This window comes from Lutra lutra, chromosome 6 (assembly GCF_902655055.1).
Source record: "Lutra lutra chromosome 6, mLutLut1.2, whole genome shotgun sequence".
Classification (NCBI taxonomy): Eukaryota; Metazoa; Chordata; class Mammalia; order Carnivora; family Mustelidae; genus Lutra; species Lutra lutra.
Window position 1 is genome coordinate 120,906,168 of NC_062283.1, and position 21,419 is coordinate 120,927,586.

At 36.6% G+C, this 21,419-nt stretch overlaps 1 long non-coding RNA gene across 1 annotated transcript in view; it reads left to right on the forward strand.

The window, feature by feature from the left end:
• The window catches only part of LOC125102952 (uncharacterized), a 125,648-nt gene extending 104,607 nt beyond the window's left edge, over positions 1-21,041 (forward strand). The window contains exon 4 of the long non-coding RNA XR_007128240.1: positions 20,938-21,041. This is a non-coding gene — a long non-coding RNA (uncharacterized LOC125102952). The remainder of the gene's footprint in view (positions 1-20,937) is intronic.
• Positions 21,042-21,419: the final 378 nt, after the last annotated feature.

Consider the following 21,419-nt stretch of genomic DNA (forward strand, 5'->3'; position numbering starts at 1 on the left):
TGTATAGTATCTTGAGACCCTATCATCCCTTAATGTGGACATCACATGGCTAATAACGTACTCTATTAATTCATTTGTTGAGCAGCACATTACCTTGTATTCCAGAATTTCTTAAACTTGTCATTCTCATGTCTTCATCACTATTTTGTCATATTTGGGTACTCCCAGTGAAAGACTGGATGATCTTTAAATTTTCTCACCTGTGTACCTAAATATTGTTTCAAAAAAAGCTTTTGTGCCATTGTCATAAATAAAACACCAGTATCACTTTCTATAAATGGAAAGAAAATATAAAACAAAAACAATGAAAATATTAACATTATTAAAAATTATCTGTGTCAATAAATATAGTTCTGTTTAAAATGTCTACTTTAAGAAAAAGTTTTTCAATGAAGGAATAGAACTATCTTTATATGTCACTAACTTTATAATGAAGAGAGGCACTACATAAATGAGGAAAGATAATTTTTAGTTTGCGATTAATTACCTCTTTGAAGTTTTCATTATGTATTTCTCTAAACCAAAAGATGATGATAACATTAGCTACATTATAGTTTAAATTTTTAATGGCAATAGGTGGGGAGGGAGTTGCAAAACCAAAAGCTTGATCAGCATTCATAACCATTGAACTCAGCCTTCTTTCTTGCCCCAGGAAGCAAGAGCATAAGAAACCTGGAAGTAAAAATGTCTCCCAGTAATGGGAAGCTAGGCACATGCATTGGTCTCTCTTCTCCCACCATTCCCCCAGAAAGCCTACTTAATCCACAGGAGCGGAATGGGGGAGAAAGGAGGTCATTAAATGGGAAAGAAGACAATAACAACAACTGGCAAATAAAGGGAAAGATTGTAACTGATTTTACAGATCCCAAAGCATGACTCTAACCAGCTGTGGAATGAGCCAAGAAGCAATCTGACTTACACTGCCCTAAAAAATTCTCAGAAGGTTCAGTAACGGGGTGATACATAAAGACATGAATGAACATGGGGCCAAAATTTTAAAGAATGGTTAAAAGATTATTTAGGAAGCCATCATCAGAAGACCAAGATAATCCCCTCACCCACTGGCAGATGACCGGAAGTGTATTCTCTGGAAAGAGCGAAGCAGGTTCACTGGACTCAGAAGAACCAGGCACAGTTAAAGTCAGGAGTGCCACACGGAAATCAGAAGCACTGGTGAATGTTTTCTTCCTAAATACTGAATCACCAACTTTATTATTTTTTTCCAAGATTTTATTTATTTATTTGACAGAGAGAGATCACAAGTAGGCAGAGAGGCAGGCAGAGAGAGGGGGGAAGCAGACTCCCCACTGAGCAGAGAGCCCGATGCATGGCTCTATCCCAGGACCCCGAGATCATGACCTGAGTCGAAGGCAGAGGCTCAACTCACTGAGCCACCCAGGCGCCCCAAATCACCAACTTTATTTTCCACCCAAGTCCCAGAATGCCAGCCATGATTCTGCCATCCAAGCAGGAGATGGGAAGAATTTTCTCTGAAGAAGGCAACTTTAATCAGCCCAAGAGAATATGACTAAAACTGCTGGCATCTGGGTTTCCATCCCCCAAACTCCAAAAGGCTCAAAAATAAGAAGCTCTGACAATATATACCTACAGAATTTCTGCCTAGCTTTTGATTTGCCCACTCTAATACCAGTAGATATTTGAGAAAGCCTCCAATGTGAAAGGGAGATCAGAACAGCCAAAATAAAGCAATCAGTGCTATGAGTGCCACACATTAGGAAATATAACTCCTGGGTTTTCATTTAATATTCAGTAAATACTGATGAAGCACCTACTGTTGGGGATTGTGGCCAAATGTGAGATGAACTGAATCAGACAGAAGGGATCATGATGTGAGCTATTTTCCGAAAGTGTTAGATTGGAGGATGTGACTTACTGGTCTAGCTAAAAGGGCATTCTAACACTGTGCTAATCACCCACTCACAGACCACCTCCCCACCAGGCTAGACACTGGAAAGACCATATGTAGTTTCATCTACAGTGCAGGCCTCAATACACTCAGATTGCTGCCTTAAACTGATCTGATATACAAACCAAAGAAGCAAATCGCCAGAGATCATGAGTTTTCCACTAAGTAGTTCTTACCCAGTAAGGGGATAGGGAATGAAGATACCAATGATCATCACTCACCAATCTAGTAGCACCTTCTTTCTCCATAGACAGACATGGTAAGGTGGGAGGAGTCAATGGTGTTACTCCAGTGGAGGTCCTTCCAAATAGAAACCTGAGGAAGGGAGGAATAAATGTTCCCCTGTAACACCTGCCATGTTTTAGGCTCTTTTTCACATGGCCTGAAAAGGATCCATTCTTTCATTGTGTCACTATTCAGTTTACATTTATTTCATCTTATTTTTACTTAAATACTTTGGGACAATTTTCTCAAAGTTTTGACATATTTTCATGATCTGAATGTAATAACCAACTTACCTACCTTTTTTGATCTACAAATTTGAGATCTTATCCTTTCTATACATGTATCCAAATAAATAAAATGGTACTACATAATATGACTAAGATAGGAACCTGCGCCTCTATGGTAATGATGATATATCACATGACTTTTGGAGGTATTGTCAGACCAGTTACAAATCTACTTACCTAAAAGAAGTTCAGGTCGAATTCTACCACAAAGGGAACATTAAGGGATTTGATCAAATATTGTTCAGAAACTCACATATTTGATATTCACTGCAACTTCTTCACTCATTTATGTTGTAATCATGTTTTCTTTTTAAAGAAAATATATAAGGAGAGAAAAGGAGTTTGTTCAGAATGATTTGTTCTAAGTAAACCCTTTAAAGCAAGTAATGAGCCTCACTTTCTTTTTCCAGTGCTAATGAAATAACCTTTTAAAACTTTCTGTAATTTTATCAGTGACAGGTCATAGTCATTTACTATAGTTTCCATATTTTGCTTTTTGCTTTTTTTTTTTTTTTTTTTTTTGAAAATCAGAGATTTCCCATTTCAGGTTTTCTAGCAAGTTTTTGTCAAAGGTTATCAATTGAGGCTCTATAGTCATGTCTGTAACTTATTTCAGTTTCACAGGATGAAATTCACCTAGCCTGGAGATTTAGGTGCATTTAAAGAATCTCCGTACTTCCCTACTGTCTTTTCACATTTACCTCTTCATCAGTTTCAGCCTTTCCGGTTTGCAAGTCATTCTCCTTGAAGAAAAAGACAAAAGTAAAAATACTTGTGTAGTTTTGCTTTCTCTATGTCAGCTGTCAACTCAATCTCTCTCCTCAGTAATAGAGTGATATAATATCTGTGTAGAGTCTGAAAAATCCTTTTGCTCAGGATTTGTCTTAAAAAAAAAAAAAAAAAAAAAAGAATCCAGAAAAGAAAGAAGAGATAGCAGATTTATTTACTTATTTATTTATTTATTTAGTATCTTGAACATATATACTAATTTCCTTGCTTGCCTCTTAAGTCATTTATGGGAGGTGATTAGGCACCCATTTGCTGGTCCCAGATACTGTATTGAATACAAATGATAGACGAATAGAAAGCGATATTAATTCTGCTTGAAAGAACTTATGTTGTAGTCACTGGATGTATGTTCCGGTCAGGGCAAGGGGCAGATCAAAAAAGCAAATCAACAAAGAGAATGCAAAGATTATGCACTCCAACTGGGTGCATAAGGAAGGACACTTTGCCTAAGTCAGTGCTTGTGGTGGGGAGGCTGTGAGGAAGAGTCAGGCTTAGCTTCCAAGTAGAGTCAACCCTTTCACTGAATATTAAAAGATGAATAGGAAAGAGCTTTTGGACAAGAGGAGCAGAGTCAGAGTACGTAGAGAAGATAAGTAGTTAGATAGAGCATTACCATTTCAAAATGTCCAAGTCCTGGCCATCTGATGAAGTGGAAAGGTGAAGAAGTATGTTCTTTCTTTTTTTTTTTTTTTTAAAGATCTTATTTATTTATTTGACAGAGAGAGATCACAAGTAGGCAGAGAGGAAGGCAGAGAGAGAGGAAGGGAAGCAGGCTCCCTGCTGAGCAGAGAGCCTGATGCGGGACTCGATCCCAGGACCCTGAGATCATGACCTGAGCTGAAGGCAGCGGCTTAACCCACTGAGCCACCCAGGCACCCAGTATGTTCTTTCTTAATGATGCTTTTGTTAAAAATACAATTTTGTGGGGGATGCCTACGTGGTACAGTTAATTTAATGTCCAACTCTTGATTTTTGCTCGGGTCATGATCTCAGGGTTGTGCGATTGAACCTCGAGTCAGTGTTGAGCCTGTTTAAGAATCTCTCTCTCTGCCCCTCCCTCCCTTCTCTTTATCTCCTTCTCTTAAAAAAAAGTACAATTTTTGGGTAGCTAGTTTAAGTTTTCTCAAGTGTTCTTTATTTTGCTTTCATGCATTCCTATTGAGAGCTTGTATATAGGAAGTGATTTAAAACTCGTGCTGGTCTTGTCTTGTTCACAGCAAATTTATAACTCCTTCTGAGAAGCAATGTCTTTCTTCAAAGGCTTTGTACAACGAACATCTTCTGTCCTGGGGTGCCCTCATTTCAGATGTTTTGTTATCTCTTATACTAAGATACTTGTCCCACTGTTTATAGAACAGAGGGCTTTATATGAGAGAATACTGGAATTATTGAAATCCTGGCTTTTAAATAACGCAGAAAGCAGAGAAAAATAAATAATGAAAAACAGAGTTCATAGCACACCCAAAAGTACTCCCATAATTATTTTTTCATGATATTTCATGTTGGTCTAAAAAGTATCTTTGGTTTTTCCAGATTATCATTCATAGAAAATCATCTTCTCAGACAGATGACTGAAATGCTCTTCTCTGTTTTCTTTATAAAATTTAGATGCTGCTTCCCAATTAAAATGGCATTGGACCAGCAGAATTCCCCAACTTTCTACTAGAGCGCATAAGACATTAAAATACAAACACACACACACACACACACACACACGCTCACAGGTAGGAAGCTTCTTTATACCCCACTTTCTTTTCACAGCCATACCATCCTTAGCTCCCTTTTGAAATGTCAGTCTTCACCAAAAATTAAAATAAACATAAAATAGCCTTTGGTCAGTGTACCACTTTACCATAAGTACTCTTTCCACACCTATTCAGATAACAGCTCCTAGGTAATAACTCTCCAGGAAGGAGGCAAGCACCACATCTAACCTTATGGTGGCTATAGAAACTGATGTCGGGGTCACTCTAGCCCGTGAGAGTAAAATGACATCACATTACTCTCTATGCCCTGCACTGAATTGACTGAAAGCCCTTTGTTTTAATTGTTGGGTGTCAAAACGATTCCTCCCTTTGAAATTATCCTGTCAGAATTATCATGAAATTATTTCTTAAACTCCCAAAGAAGGTATATATAACATGTATTAAAACACAAGTTCTGTCAACTGCCATCCCTAAGGGCATCCGTTATGTTCATTTTTTCTGCTAAAACTGTGCCCAGCTGAGGTGTCCAACCTTTAAGTCGAGTACCTAGAGAAGCCTCACAGGTGGTACTGTTGACATGGCAATCATGAGAGTGCCTGTGTTCTTTGTCAAAGGTCTGAGCAAAACTCTCCGTGATTTCAAACTCTCCCAAGAATCACTAGATTTTGTATGGAGGGTAAGAAATGCTCTTTTATTCATGTCTCAGCTATATTTAATTAGTTGGTCTCCTAAGCAACTCTGGTTATCACCGGACTGTTATGAGATTCTTCTACCATCTATGCTCTGCTCTTTTTCTCACAGAAGCAACTTTCCACCTGCCCCGCCCACAAGAAAACACAGCTCTCTCCACTCTCCCCACCAAATGCCCATTTCCATAGGAACAAGCAAATAAGCCACAGTTCTGACACGGTCTATTTTAGTTTATATTTTACAAAGAAACATTCCTTTCCACCTCTATCTAGCTTCCACCTCAGAAAAGCACAAATAAAATATGTCACACACATACACACATTCTAAAGCAAGAGCAACAGCCAAATACAAATTGCCACAGTTATATCACCAACCAAAACACTTCACACTATCAGTAGTGAATTTTTCGTTTTCCTCAAGAATACTGATAGGTATGTGACAGGTTGCATTATTCCAAAAGAGGCCACAACTGTGTCTGTCATCCTACATGCTCTTCTTACGGCATAACTTTGACACAGCTCCCTTTGACAGGCAGGGTCTAGATTCCCTTTCCTTGAATTGATGGGTTTGTGACAATAGCAGAAGTGACACTATGTGATTTCCAAGGAGGTTGTTAAAGATGGAGAGGCCCATGGAGAAAGGAACCAAGCCCCTGGTCCACATCCTTGCTGAGCTTCCAGCACTAACCTATCTATCAAGTTGAAAATGGATCCTCCAACCCCCAGCTGATCCACAGCCCCTCTCCCTGACACAACAAGGAGCAGAGATAAGCTATACCTACTGACTTTGTAATTGCTAAGCTCAAAATTTCAAATATGTGAGCAAAATAAATGATTGAGGTTGTTTAAAGCCGTCCCATCTAAAGTGGCGTGTTACGCGAGAATAGCTAACTGAAACACAGTTGGGGACCTGAAAGTGCTCTTGTGACAAAGGGCCTAAAGTGTGTGGCATTGCCTTTGGGATCAGGCAGCACATGTAAGCTTCAAGGGTCTCAAAGTCAGTTAGTGAAAACTCAGAGGGCTTCAAAGAGAGCATTAGCGGAAGTCTAAAGAGACCAGAGGAGGCCATCAATGAGAGCTTAAAGAAGAGTCAGGAAAATGATTTTGGGCACTGGAAGAAAGAGGACCCTTCTTATGTAGTAGCAGAGAGTTTGACAAAACTGTTGCCTGAGTTACTGTGGAAATAAGGAATATATGTAAGGAACTTGATGGTCTAGCTAAAGAGATTTCCAGGAAAAGTACTGAAGGCACTCCTGGCTTCTTCTAACTGCCTTGACTCAAAAGAGAAAGCTAAGAGATGAACTAAGAAAAGAACTGATTGGTTTACAAGCAAAATCTGAGGAAATATAAATGTTCCAGGACTTGTGGGGTCCTAAAATAAAGCTACTTCTCATTCCCATCACTCCTGACAGCAAACGATTCTCTAATGAAGAATTGATCCTGGTCAAAGATCAAATCAAGTATGGTCCGTAAGATCCTTTGTTGAGATCAGAAAGATTTAAGATGATACTGAGGCTTTCTCCACCTGGTGGCCTTCCATTCAAGGCACCCAAGCCCACTGCATATATAAATGCAACCAATCCTTCCTGAATACATGCCCTGTGTACTGCATGGGGAAAATGCTATACCATTTCACTGGTATCTTCCAGTAAAATAGGCACCAAGTCTCACAGAGCCTCAGTAGATGCTTAGAAATGCTAATGAAGATAACTTATCTTATGGGCAACTTGAACTGCTCCTTTGTTCCTGCCAAGCCCCATCCAAGTTGTAAATTTGGGAGCTTTTCATTTTGTTTTGTTTTAGTTTAAGGTTGTTGTTATGCAGCAACTAGATAATTGAAAAAAAGGTGCTAGCTTTGTATTTAGGTTAGGTGCTTTCTGATGATTTCCCTAAAATAGCAATTCTCACAGCAGTGGATGATACTGATTATTATAAAAGTAATAAATTTAAAATTTATCGAATGACCCATCACAGCATTATCTAACCAACTGTTGAATATTAAAAGAATAAATTAATTGTATCTTAACCACCTTCTCAACTATTTTGAAATTTTTTCAAGTGCTGTCATGTAATAATTTAAAAAGCATGTGGATGTGAAAAGAAGACACCATATTATTTTTGCATATGACTATAGCTATAAGAAAATAATATACCCCCCAAAAGAGTCAAACCAAAAACCAACTACCATGCATGAATAAAACAGTGGAAAGACATTCAAGAGATCCTCCCCAGAAAATGTGACTATGGATGGATTTCTTAATCTTTTTTGTGTTTTCAGTTATTTCCAAGATTTTAAAAACATATATTATTATATTTATAATAGAAGTACACATTATACCAATTTTTATTAAAAAGTAAATGATTTGATGAAACCTCAGCACGAAGAAGAATTGTGGCTTTCTGGCTGTTGTCATTTTGGGTTTTCAGGGCAAATAAAGATGACATATTTATCATCAAGAAATTTGATTTACCTTCTTGAAAAGATTTTTAGAATAGGCCTAGATGAAACTGGTTTCTTCCTTTTGTTTTATCTCCCTACTATTCCTCAGACAACACTTTAAAATTTTCCTACTAAATACATCTTATTCTTCTTTCTACATGTATAACTAATTGGGCACATGCCACAAAAGGGCCCTTCAAGAAATATTGTTCCCTAAATACAGAGGTCTTTTCTTAATAAGTCCTCATCTTTCTCACAGTACTTTCACATGTCCTCCTGTAGTCCTTGGGGAGACTGATGCAATTTTTTCTCAACCATCCTCTTAAAGAGGTGTTTTTCTATGATATTTTTGACTACCTTCTCTGTGTAGATCAATCCCTAGTCTTTGCTTTCACCCCCCTCTTTTCTGCCAGTCTTGCATTTCTCAGTGTTCCGTTAATATCTTCACAGGTATACTTATATATTTAAGATTTCACTATTTCTCAAAACTTTAAGCTCATCTTTTCATCCCTATAATATTCAAAAAGTTGTCTTCACTTTTTCATATTTAATATTCTGTCATGACCAGACTATTCCAAAATTATTTCTCTGCTTCTTCCAACTTATCATTACATTTTCTTCATTTCCCTCTTTTCCTCTCTCCTAGGAGTAAACATGATGAGAATATTTTGTTTGGAGCAAATGAAGAACTCCAGTACTCACCTCCAGCAGAGTAGGCATTCAGTCAGACTGTGATTCACTGCGCCTTTCTCTCCCTAATCCATTGCCCTGGTTATGCCAAGCAACGCACACTTCTTTCCTTTTCTCCTCTTCATTGTGGCTGAACTAAATCCCCACGGTCACAAGCATCTTTCTCATCTATCCCTTTGCCACCATAACTCTTCACCATAAATCCCCACTGACATTGGTTTTTTTCTCTCTGCCACTAATGCAGATGATTGATCTGAAGCTGTAAATTCTCTGGTAGCCAACCCTATTGACTCCCTTGATACTTCATGATCAAGCAAACAAACTTGCTCTTAGTCAAACAAACAAAAAAGAAATTATTTGACAGTCAGGAAAAAAAAAAAAATATTCTGAGAGAATCAGTGACCTGGGCTGTTAGTTTAAAAAAAAAAAAACCTATTCCTTAAAAAAAATCTTATCATTCAATTCACCCATTGACCATTTTGTTCTGATTCTGTGTGAATGTGTGCATGTATTTCCTAGTTTTTCCTGCTTAGGAGGAATGGGGAGGTGTAGCCATATTAAGAAAAAATAGAGTGATTTGAACAAATCCAAAAATATAAGTATGCATGCTTAATGCAGTTGAGTATAATGTGTGACTCTCTATTTGTAAACATAATTGATGGTTAAGTAAACGAGGTACTCAATGATATGTTGTAATTAAGTATGTATAACAACACCCAAAGAGTATGCATAGGACAGAAACCACACAAAAATAGAAAATGCAAGGTCATACAAAAGTTTAGAAATAAATATGGAACTTGTTAAACCTTGCTCAGATAATCAGGGGGTAGGTAGGCAAAGTAAAACAAAAATCAATTGCCATTTTTTTTTACATTATGTTATCAGAAAATTCAAATTATATTACAAATGTAAACAAGGAGGCCATGAAATTATTACCTTTCATTCTTCATTGGTGGCATTATCAATTGATAATAATTGTAAGATTTTGGAAAACAGCTTGGCAGTCAATTGAGAGCAATAAAATATTTGCAATCTTTGAGCCAATAACTTCCTTTATGGAAATTATTTTTGGAAAAGTAGTCTGAAAATAGAAAAAAGGTGCATTGTTATGATAGTAAAAGAAAAGGTAGTAGTTAGTAGGACTTCTCTCAATTACTCACTGGAAATTATACTACAACTAAAAATTGTTATTATAAATGCCATGTGAAGGAAAATGTGGAAATAAGGCAACTGATATGATTTATTTTGATACTTTCACTGCATTTCTTTTTGTAAACAAGGTACCTTAGGACACAGTCTAAGAGCCCGAGAGCACAGAAAGATATAACAATTAAAACTGTGTTACCCAGACAGAAATGCTATTAATATTATGGTGCATTTTGTTCCAAGAAAAGATGGAAGATTTTTTTGATAGTGAGATAGATACAGAGATAGTTAAAGATATAACATAACTCCATGCAATTATGGAGTTTATAGTTTGCTGTTTATGGTATAACATGGATACTAAATGAGAGAAACAAAGTATAAAATTGAAGATAAAGTAATGATAAAGAAAAACTTTAATTATGGGGAAAATGAAGGAAATACTGAAAAATAGTAGCAATGGGTTGGAATGGTGAAATGTGGTTAATTTTTTCCAACTTGGCAAGAACTTTCTTTTTCTGCTTTTGTTTGTGAGGACTCTAGTGATTATTTGCTAGTTTGACCACCCAGATTGAAACACCCCTCCTCCCACCCTAAAAGAAATGGGAGGTAGGGTCTCCAACAGCTCAGAAGAGATAGCTGTACCTTCCCCAGCCACCTGGCATCTCGTCTTTTAGGTGTATAGCACAGGCAGAGCCCATTTGACATTTTTGTCTTTGACTCTGAGACTAATGTTATAATGACAGCTGGGTGATTTCAAGTGACTATGGAAAACAAAGATGTGGTCATGTGTCTAGGGGTCATAATACCAGTACCTACAAATTATTCAGACTCTTTAGGGGGTAGGGGGAGTCTTGGCTGTGCCACAGGCACCTGGGGTCTATGGAGGATCTTCCAAGAACTATGAACTTAATGAAAGCATAGGTCACACATTATATGTGTATGTGCATTTTTCTTTGAAAAGAATTCCTTGATTCCTTAGATAGGCAAAGGATTCCATGAGCCAGGATGGCCCAAGAGCCTCTGATGTAAATCCTCGTAAGGGAGGGCCCCTACCTATTTCTGAGTTCCATCTGACTTTAGAAGGTAACTCTATCAGACTATAATGCTTAACAGGTAGAGATTTTAATAAATTATTATTGATCTATTATTTTAACCAATTGAGGAGTCCAATGGATCAATCCATTTGTTAATTTCCTTAAAAGTATATTTATTGCCAGCTTTTCCCTGCAGGCATCATTTGGCAGAAGGGATACCAGCAAAGGCGTTTTCAAACACATTCTAGGTCAAGGATACAGACAGATGCACGAAGTTACTGCGGTCTTTTTCTCCTGGTAAAATAGCAAACTAGATGCCCTAAAAATTTCCCACTACAAAATATCTAAAAACTCCAGATAGAACAGAGACAACATCCTCTTGAATAGAGGCATGATCTTGCAGGATAGTAATGGAAATCCTCCGGGAACCAGAAAAAAAATCTGTGATGTGAGTGAGTCCTGCAGCTACCAGCAAACTGTAGTCCTGGGTGGCCCCAAGCTTTGACTTAAAAAGGCATGTGTAGGAGAGAGACTTCTGCGGTCAATAGAAATCCAATATCAGGTTAACTCTGAGCTTTCCTGCAGTTACCAATATTGGATTCCTGGTGACTGCAAACATCTCCTCCTGGCTGATTTGTGTAAAATTAAGCAAGCCATTCAAACGCTTCATATCTCAATTCCTCTACTAATAAAATTTTAATAACAACACTTCTATTAACCTTGCAGATATATAAAAATATTACTCTATGTTACATCACTATATCCATATATGAACAGAACTCCTGCATCAGACCACCTTGTAGGCCTCCAGATGGACTACTTTTGTGTCAGATATTTACTGCAGGTCTAAACCAGAGCATGTCACCTATTTTGTGCTTACAGGATCACCTGGGCCTCTTCCCTCAGCAAAATCTATGGGTAGAAACACGTTAGAAGGAAGTAGGGAAGGAATTCTGAGGGTTTTTTTGTCCAACTAAGATGAATAAAGGGATAAGTCCTAAAAAGAAGTATTTCTCTCTATTCATAAATAGGGCTGTAAGGGCCAATTCTCCCATTTTATTCAAAAGAGTAACATAAATGTAATATATTCCTGAATCACAGCTTTCAAACTCCAATAAAACAATAAAAAATAATTCATATGCAATATAGGAGGCAATACATAGCTGGACGTGTATTTTAATATGTTATTTGAAAATATGACTTAGAAAACTAACCTTAATAACCCAAGAAATGTGTGATATGTCAGTCGCTTATCTGTATGAAAGCATATAAGCAAAAGACCCAACACGGGACAATAGACTGAGTGGTGAGACTACCTAAGATTTGTATTTATTTTCTTGTTGGGGAGAGATAAAGAAAAATGGCAAGAGTCTGGATAATATAACTTGATTTAAGACTAATAATTATAGAGGATCGCTGAATCATATATTAAATTTATAAATATCACAAAATTTGGGTGGTTTGCAAGTAGCAGCTATAACGGAAAATATGTTTATGAATATAGAGAGGTTACAGCTTTGAGTAGGAAATATCAAAATAAGATTAGGCTTTGAAAAATGTAAAGTAATGCATCTTGGATGAAAAATTCACAGATAATCAGGGAAATGGAGCTACTGTACTTGGAAAATGGTAATGTTGAATGAGACCTGGGAGTGATAGTTACAGAAAATTAGTATGAGATTGCCCAGGATGATAGAGTGGTTTATAAAAACTGTTTGGGCAGCACATGCAGAGATAACACATCATGAGTCAGACAAGTGTGTCCATTTATGAAAACCTCCGTACCAGAAGGATGTCATCATACCGGAGAGAATTCAGAGACAGCTACAAAAATGATTGAGGGGCTCGAAGGGCTGATGTGAGGTAAGATTAAAAAGAACTAAATATGTATGGCTTATCCACATATAGACTCTATCACTGCAAAACCTAAGATGCTCACGTACTGAGGAAAAGGAGAAAACTTTTTGAGGAAGTTTAAGGAGGGGCTTATTGGGAACATTCTGAAGAAAACTGAAAAAAAAAAAAAAAAAAAAAGCAAAGTTAGGGTGAAATAAGGGCTCCCTTGTGGGTTAAGTAAAGAAAATGGGATATCATATTCATTCTCTAGAGCCATTGTATGAAGTGAAAAACAAAAACATAAACAAACTATAATTTAATTTCCTAGTCCTTCAGTGTCCACATCTTTAAAGCCAGGAGTGGGGCATCTGGGCAGTGGAATCCATTAAGCCACCGACTCTTGGTTTCAGCTTGGGTCATGACATCAGGGATGTGAGATCAAGCCCAACCACAATCTCCACCTCAAATGAGTCTACTTGAGATTCTCTCTCTCCCTGCCTCCATTCTTGCTCTTTCTCTTTAAATAGATAGATAAATAAATAAACAAATAAATAAATAAAATCTTTAAAAATGAAACAAAACAACAAGCCAGGAGGACAGATTCCTCTTTGGCATACTTAAGAATTTTGACTAGTTAAGATCAATTCTAAACATACTCATTTAAATATCATTTAAAAAATACATGGCACAATGCTCAGCATATAGTGTAACAGAGTAAGGACTTTTTTCAATAATTAAATAAAGTTCACCTAAGAAATGTATAGTAAACTTAAGTTTTTTCTTAAATGGACTAAATATGAGCATGTAATATGAAAACTTGAATTTATTGAGGTTTCTGACATCAGAGCTTATAGTCTCATGGATAAGTAAACATGAATTCAAGTACACAAGCAAAGTATGTTAATAGTTATTATAGAGGTTCCAAAAAGAGCAATTAGAGCAATTAAGATTCCAAAGAATTGAGAGGGGAATGTTTTGAGGATGAGAAGGAGGTGGTATTCGAACCAACACTTGAAAGTTACTAGGGACTGACTCAACAAGAAGATTCAAAAATGGAAGAGCATATTAATGACACCAGAAGGTAAACACATAGCCCATGGCAAAAACCATGAGTGATCTAGTATGGCTGAAACGAGAAACAAGAAAGTATGGTGGAATGCAAATCTGGACAGTTGTATTATCACTTATTGGAGAAGGACATGACTGGGGCTTGAATGGGAGTGAGACCACAGACAGACCAGTAGTTTTCAAGGTTTTTAAGTTTTCATCAAATAGCATCTTAAATAGAAGCCTCATCTGTGGAATGAATAAAAGTAGTGTTTCTCTGTCTGAAGTAGGTTAGAGGCCTAGACTCCTGTCCCGTTGCAAACCATCAATCTCTCTTCCTTCTCACTCCCAGACACCCTGAGGCTTCTCAAAAGACTTCTGACAATGGTGGCGCACTGTTCAAAGAACACAAATACTAGCAGAAAGGAACAGATAAGGAGTGCTGAACTAGAAAATGAGATGACCAGTACATAACTGTAAAAAAAAAAAAAAAAAAAAAAAGGAAAGGAAAAGAAATGGGAAGGGTGGGTTGAATTAAGACTTGTCTGCGTGGGTCTGAATCTAGATGGTAGCTGGAGATTAGAAAAGATGTGACTTTGATATTATAGAGTCAAACAGCAGCTCTTCTTGGTGGTTTTTTTTTGTTTTGATTTTTTTTTTTTTGAGACTAATTGTGAGAAGTAGAATAGATGCTAACTCAGATTTTCACAGTGGGTGTGTGGGACCTTACAATGCCACTAACTGAAAGAGAGCATGAATTTTTATTTAATAAATTATTCTGGTTTCGATTTGAATCTTCCAGTCTCCCTTAGCAGCTCTGTTGTGTACCTAAATAATGTGCAGTAGTAAAATGTACTGCTTGAGAAGTGAGAGCTTAATGCAGTGTCTTTTTGTTGAATCTTAAATTACAAAATCTTGTCCCCTGTGTGAGAGGGGACAAGATGTATATACCAAGACTGGAATATCATTTTTGTAAATGTAGTCATTTCTTCATTTGTTTGCTATGCATTACTTACTGATCATTTAAAGGGTATGAAGTATTGGGGTACAGGCTGGGATAATTGAAGTTTTAATGAGTACTCATATTTTGGCTAGATTATTAACCTTTAAACTCATCTTCTGATAATTTTTAAAAACATTTCTTTCAGATTTACATTTTTCTATAAACACAGAATTCTTTCTGAACTTGCTCCTGTTTTTATATTTTTGTATGTATCAAATAGTGCCACGTATTCATGTAAGTACCAAAATTCCATCCCTAAATCAAAGTGTTTTGACCTTGACCATCTGTTATCTATTGTACATACATCTCGAAATATTCCAAGTCATCACTGATATTCTAGTTTATATTTGTCTCTATAACATTCTGTGTATTTTGTTTCAGCCATCTTTATCAAACCAAAAGCTAAGTTGGCTAATTATATTTTGCATCGGACAAGAACTATTCATTTATTTTGAGAAAACCTGAAATCTATAATTAAGGAAAATCTAGTTCCTTAAAAAACATGTGATCAGAGTGTTCATTTCACCCATAAATCTCAATGCCATGCTGTCACTTCTTATTCTGTATGGTTAGAATAACTGGCAGCAATACTATGGACTAGAATACTTTTTAGAAAGAAATGACCATTATCAAGATATTCTGGACAATCTTCTTCAGAGAGGGGTTAAGATTAAAAGGCAGTATTAGGTCTATAACCTCCAATATATGTCAGTGTCATGCTATACATTTTACTTCTTATCTCATTTAATCCTCATAACCTACATGGCAAGTAAAATCACCCATTTTATAAATGAGGAAATTGGAGTTAAGAAAGTTTAACTTCCCCGGGGCACACAGCTAGTAATCAATAGAGCAAGGCTTATAAATTTCAAAGTCCAAGTACCTTTCACTAAAAATGCTCCCTACCAGAGAATAGTAAAGAATTCATTAATAAGCATTCAATATCATTGTCATTGGAGGAGATAATAGGGAGTGATACTTTATTACAGAAGTATCACAGTTATCTTCCCTGTCATATCTCAGGAATTGTCATTTACTATTACAATATTAAAGTGAAAAGCCAATCTTACTTGATGTTTTCCTGCCTATTTGAAAGAGTTATCTTTGGGCAAATAGGCTTTTAGAAGGAAATCTTTTAATTTGGATTTCCTGTAGATGAACATTTGCCATTGATCATCATGGTCATAATGGCTCAAAATTACTGTACAGACTAATCAATATCATCAAGTCTTGAAAATACTATAAAACTAATGAATAATTTGTGAATACACATGTTGAAAAGATGTCAAATTCATTATGGGTGTTTGAGGGATTCCGATTGGTCTGTAAACTATTGGAAGTTATTTATAAGAAATTCACATCAAGCTAGATCTAAGTAGGAATAAATAAGTTTGTAAAGGACGTAATTGGAAGACTGATACATTGACATTAACTGCATGAAAAGTGGTTAATTATTCTTGTTTTTCCAAAGGTGCTTTGACAAGTAACTAGATAACAACAAAATAGACTTTCTTTATAGAAATTTCTAGGAGTGCTTAAATGGTCAAGATCCTAGTTCTGTGGCTTCTTATCTCTTTATCCTCAACTTTTTAAAGCCTCTCTGTGCCTACAGGTTTCTTCACTTATATACAGGGATAATGTTCTATCTGGTTCATAAAGTTATTTTAAGTGTTAAATTAAATAAGTCAATCTATATGAATATTTAGTCCATGTAGGTGGAAATGGGAAAAATCAAGCATAGCTAAAGGGCAGAGAGCAGTCAGGAGGATGGTATAGACATGGTTGGGCAGAAGCAGGACCAGGCCTGAGTGTGTGCTCTGAAGGCCCTAAGGATCTATCCTCAGCCTAAAGACACAGAGAAGTCACTGAGTTGTTTTAGACAGAGACATGATAGAGGACTAATGTTGGAGCTAAACAAAGGATCAGGATTATTAAATTTACTCTCTCATTCTGGAACATGCCATGATAACTATTTGGCTATTTTGTCATTTTGAAATGGGATCTGGATCAGGTTCTGATAGTGTAACTCTCTGTTCTATCACTACGAAAATAGAAACACTCATTGTTATGTAGTATAAGAGAAAAAAGTAATCAAGAGAAAGGATAATAAAGTTAAAAAAAAAAAGACGTTGCAGAAGGACGTTAGTAGAAAAAAACAATGTTATCTCAAGCCATCACACCTAGAAATAATACAATGTATAGTCTATGTGGTATTCTTATAAAAATGATGTCACATCATTGTCAATGTGTAAGGAAAGAGAGAAGGAATGAAATTAAAGAATGAAAAAAGATAGCATTTATAAACATATATGTATACATAAATATAAGTTACAGCCTCTTTACTATGTTTAGCATCCTGAATCTATTATTTGCATGTCCATGGATTTTTAAATGCATAATTAATAAATTTTGAGGTAAATATAATTTGTTTCATATTTTAAATATATATATAGCTATATATAGCGCTAGATAATATGACAGATAAATAGAAGAGAGCATAACAAGGGTTTTAGAAATGAATTGCATTGAGATAATTTTGCTCTAAAAAATAAGCATTGCATTTTCTCCCAAATATAAAGGCTATTCAGAGGAAGAAAAGGTTTCTGGACAGCCAAATATCAGCCAGATCCATAAAGAGCCAAGTATAGCTTCAATCTATCATCTGGAGCACACTACTGCTGAGCCCTACCCCAGCCAAGATAGTCAAGTATAAAATGTGCTCGGAGCTCCTGATTCCTCTCCAATATTTTGCACTCTGCTTTGGCTGATGTTCATTTAGGTTAGATTGCCTTTTTTTTTTTTTTTTTCGGAAAAGAAAAAGACATACTTCATCAATATAAAAATGTTCTTGAGAAATTTGTTCAATAAATGAAATTGATTTTAAAGTCCAAATTATGGAGTTGGTTTAAGAATTTCAGAAAACCATGTTATCTAATTATCTGGGTTATTCAAGAAAAAAAATCTTCCTTCCTCCAGTCCTCCCTCCCCCTACATTCTTTCCTCCTTCCCTTCCATCCTTTCTCCCTTTTTTCCTTCTCTTTCTCTCTCTCTCTCTCTCTCACTCTCTCTTTCTCTCCCTGCCTCCCTCCATCTTTCCTTCCTCTCTCTTTCTTTCTTTGATTGAACTAACCGGGCAGTCAGTGGTTGGTTCCTCAACAAAAGTCACCATGCAACAGAACCCGCACTCTGTTAAATAAAAGGTAATTTGTCATTGAGGGATTTCCTGGTTTATAATTTTTACAGCTGGTTCTAGTGACCATATCACTCAGTTTTGTGTCACCAATTTAGAGAGCACAGAAGACCAACTTGAGACCACTGTGTTTGTCTAAAGGCCTACAATCTAGGCCTCTGGTCTCTACTAACTATTATAACAAGGAAACTGATCATAGGAGACAACTTCATAAAACATCTCAGAAATTGGGTATTTCCCTAACTGAAGCATCTAATATTTCTACAGAAGTCCTATCATACTTGTATGGTACTTTAGAGATCACAGAGTTTTTATGTTATTTTAACTCACTCATTTTTTAACTTACTCATACATTTATTGTGTGCTTGTTATATACATCAAAGATGTTTTTGACCTTAAAGAATTTATAGTCCTGTCACTCACTTCTTCCAAAAACTATAAAGAATAGACCTTATTATCTCAACCTGAGGCTTACAAAGATTTAATAATTTAAATTAATAGAGTGGGAATGCTGAGAAACAGCCTTCTGAGGCCATGATTCTGAGTCTCTGACACAGCCTCTGCTCATCAACCCTTCCTAGTAAGCCCCATGGTGACTTGACAACAGCATGGTTTCTGGAGTCAGGTGAATCTGAATTAGGATCCCAGCTCTGTTTGTTGTTGTTGTTGTTGTTTGTTTTGTTTTGTTTTGTTTTGTTTTCCAGTTCTGTTTCTTAATACCTATAATACCTATATGAATGTGAGAAAATTACTTTTCTTCTCTGAGTGTCCCCATTAGTGATAGGGACTGTTCATGCCCACACAACAAGGTTGTGGAGAATGAGAAGGTGGAGGGGAAACACGAAGGGCTAAGCTCTTCTTTGACTAAGTGGGGACTAAGGCACTCCCCACTTGTGCAAAATTAAAGGGGGATGGCACCGATCAATAAATATCTTAATTCAATATAAAAAATGAAATTGGCAATTTAGAACTCCTAGACTGGCTGGCTGTTTCTGTGAAAACAGTTTTATCAGAAACATGTTTGGGTTTGGGTAAAGAAGTAAATCAGGGTCCATCATGCAAGTGCAAGTTTAAATTTAATCTTTAAAATTTTGATATTTTGTTCCTCTTTGTAGTAGATGGAATATAACATATCTCCCCAAAGATTTCCTGCTCTTATCTCCGGAACCTGTAAACCAGATGTGCTATCATTCCCATGGTTATGTTTTGCTATGTTATGTTGTTATTTTATGTCACAGTTGATCCTAAGATAGGAAGATTATCTAGGCGGGCCTGATCCAATCACACAAACCCTGGAAAGCAGAGAGCTTTTTCTGGCTGATGGCAAAAGATGAAGGAGAAGAAAGGGAGACTTGAAATGTAAGAAGGATTCAGCTTGCCATCCCAGGCAAGGACTGGGGAGCAGCTACAAAGAGTAAAAGTGACCAACAGGCACAGGCAACAATGACAGGTAGACCTCAGTCCTACAACCATGAAGAACTCTATTCTATTAACAGGAACGAGCTTAGAAGAGAACCATGGACTACAACTTGGTTTCAGCCTTTTAAGATCCGGAGCTATGCTAGCTATGCCATTGTAGACTTTTGACTCACAGAAGCTGTACAGATAACAAATGGAGGTTTAATCCACTAAGTTTATGGTAATTTCTATGGAACAATAAAATTCATACAATCATGAATATTTGGCCTTAATTTCTATGTTAAATATTTTGTATTGAATCACCAGTTATCTTTTTTTTTTTTAAAGATTTTATTTATTTATTTGACAGAGAGGTCACAAGCAGGCAGAGAGGCAGGCAGAGAGGCAGGCAGAGAGAGAGGAGGAAGCAGGCTCCCTGCTGAGCAGAGAGCCCAATGCGGGGCTCGATCCCAGGACTCTGAGATCATGACCTAAGCCTAAGGCAGCGGCTTAACCCACTGAGCCACCCAGGCGCCCCAACCAGTTATCTTTATTATGAATTTTTTTTGGTACCCTCTTAAATGAGAGTAGTGTCTCATTTACCTCATCCTTATCCTACTCTTAGAATGTTTGGCATAAAGAAGGTACACAATACATGTTATTGTCTTTATCTTTATTAGTTCACAGTGAGTTCTAATTCCAGTCTTACTGATAGGCAATTTTCTTAATCTTCCCAACTCCTTCAAAGTTTCTCCTCTTCATCTGCCCCTTCCCGGCAATAGCCAGCATCCATGCCTCCCTACATACTTCAAATCCGTGTAGTCCTGGGATTATTCAGATGACTAACTCTTAGAGCAGTATGTTAAGGATATCACCAGATACCATGCCATGTAACTGTCTTCTTTAAAAGGCCCCTGTTTTCCTCCTCTGTATTTGGAAACTTCTTCCTAACATTTGTATGGTACTTTGGATTCATGTTAATAACAAAATTTACTCCCACAGATATTATGTTTCTCCAGCTTTCTTTTCAAAATAATTTTGCTAAATTTAGGTGATTTGGGACTTGTGAGTTTGAGAAACATGAGTTTGGATATGGGGAGATAAGAACAAAAAGCATAATGGCTAATAAATTTGCTCGCTGATCTAGCACATATGTGTCTAAATTGTTAACAGTAACTCTTGCTCAGGAGTTCCCACTTTATTAAGAAAGAAAGAGAAGCAAAGTAGCGATAAGAATCATTCATAGCCACCCATATTAATGACTGTTTTCACTATGATTGAATCATAGATATTTTATATCTATAGAAAGTGGTCATTTTTACTGCGCATGTTGATTCATAGTTGCATAACTAATCATGACAACTTTATTAATTGCTTATTATTAAAGGTTTTCTCTTTTATTAGAGAACAAGTGACTTCCTTCCCTTATGCTGGTGTGTGTATATATCTCCCCGTGATAGAGATTAATGCATAAAGCTTTGCAGGAAACTGCCTCATTGATTTTGTTGCCTTTATATTTGTCTTCCTTAGATGACTTCCACTAACATAGATGGAGGACGTATAGCCCATTTCAGTGGGACACCCAGGGCCCCGCCTATGGCGGTTGGAGCTCTGGCTTAAATTCAGGCAGCTGAGTAAGTAAGAGGTTAGAGGGATATTTTTGGAGAAATGAATGCATTGTATCATTGGTTATTTTTAAAGTCCCCAATATAGCACTACTTTGATGGAGGTATTTTAATAAAGTATCAGTCCTTGCTTGCATTTGGTACATTAATTAGGAATTGCATTGTCAATGCTGCTGTCACGATGTCCCCTAGAATAATATTCAATGTTGTTATGAGTTGTACATAAGTTCAGTCTCTGGAGTCCATGTGTTTGGATATTCTCGCGCTGTATTTTCAAGTTCTTCAAATCTCATGCTAGCCAGTCCACCGCTCTACCATATGATTCAAAAATGTTTTCAAAAGCTCATGTTGTTTGCCCACGTTATTTAAGACTTAAATTGATTCCTG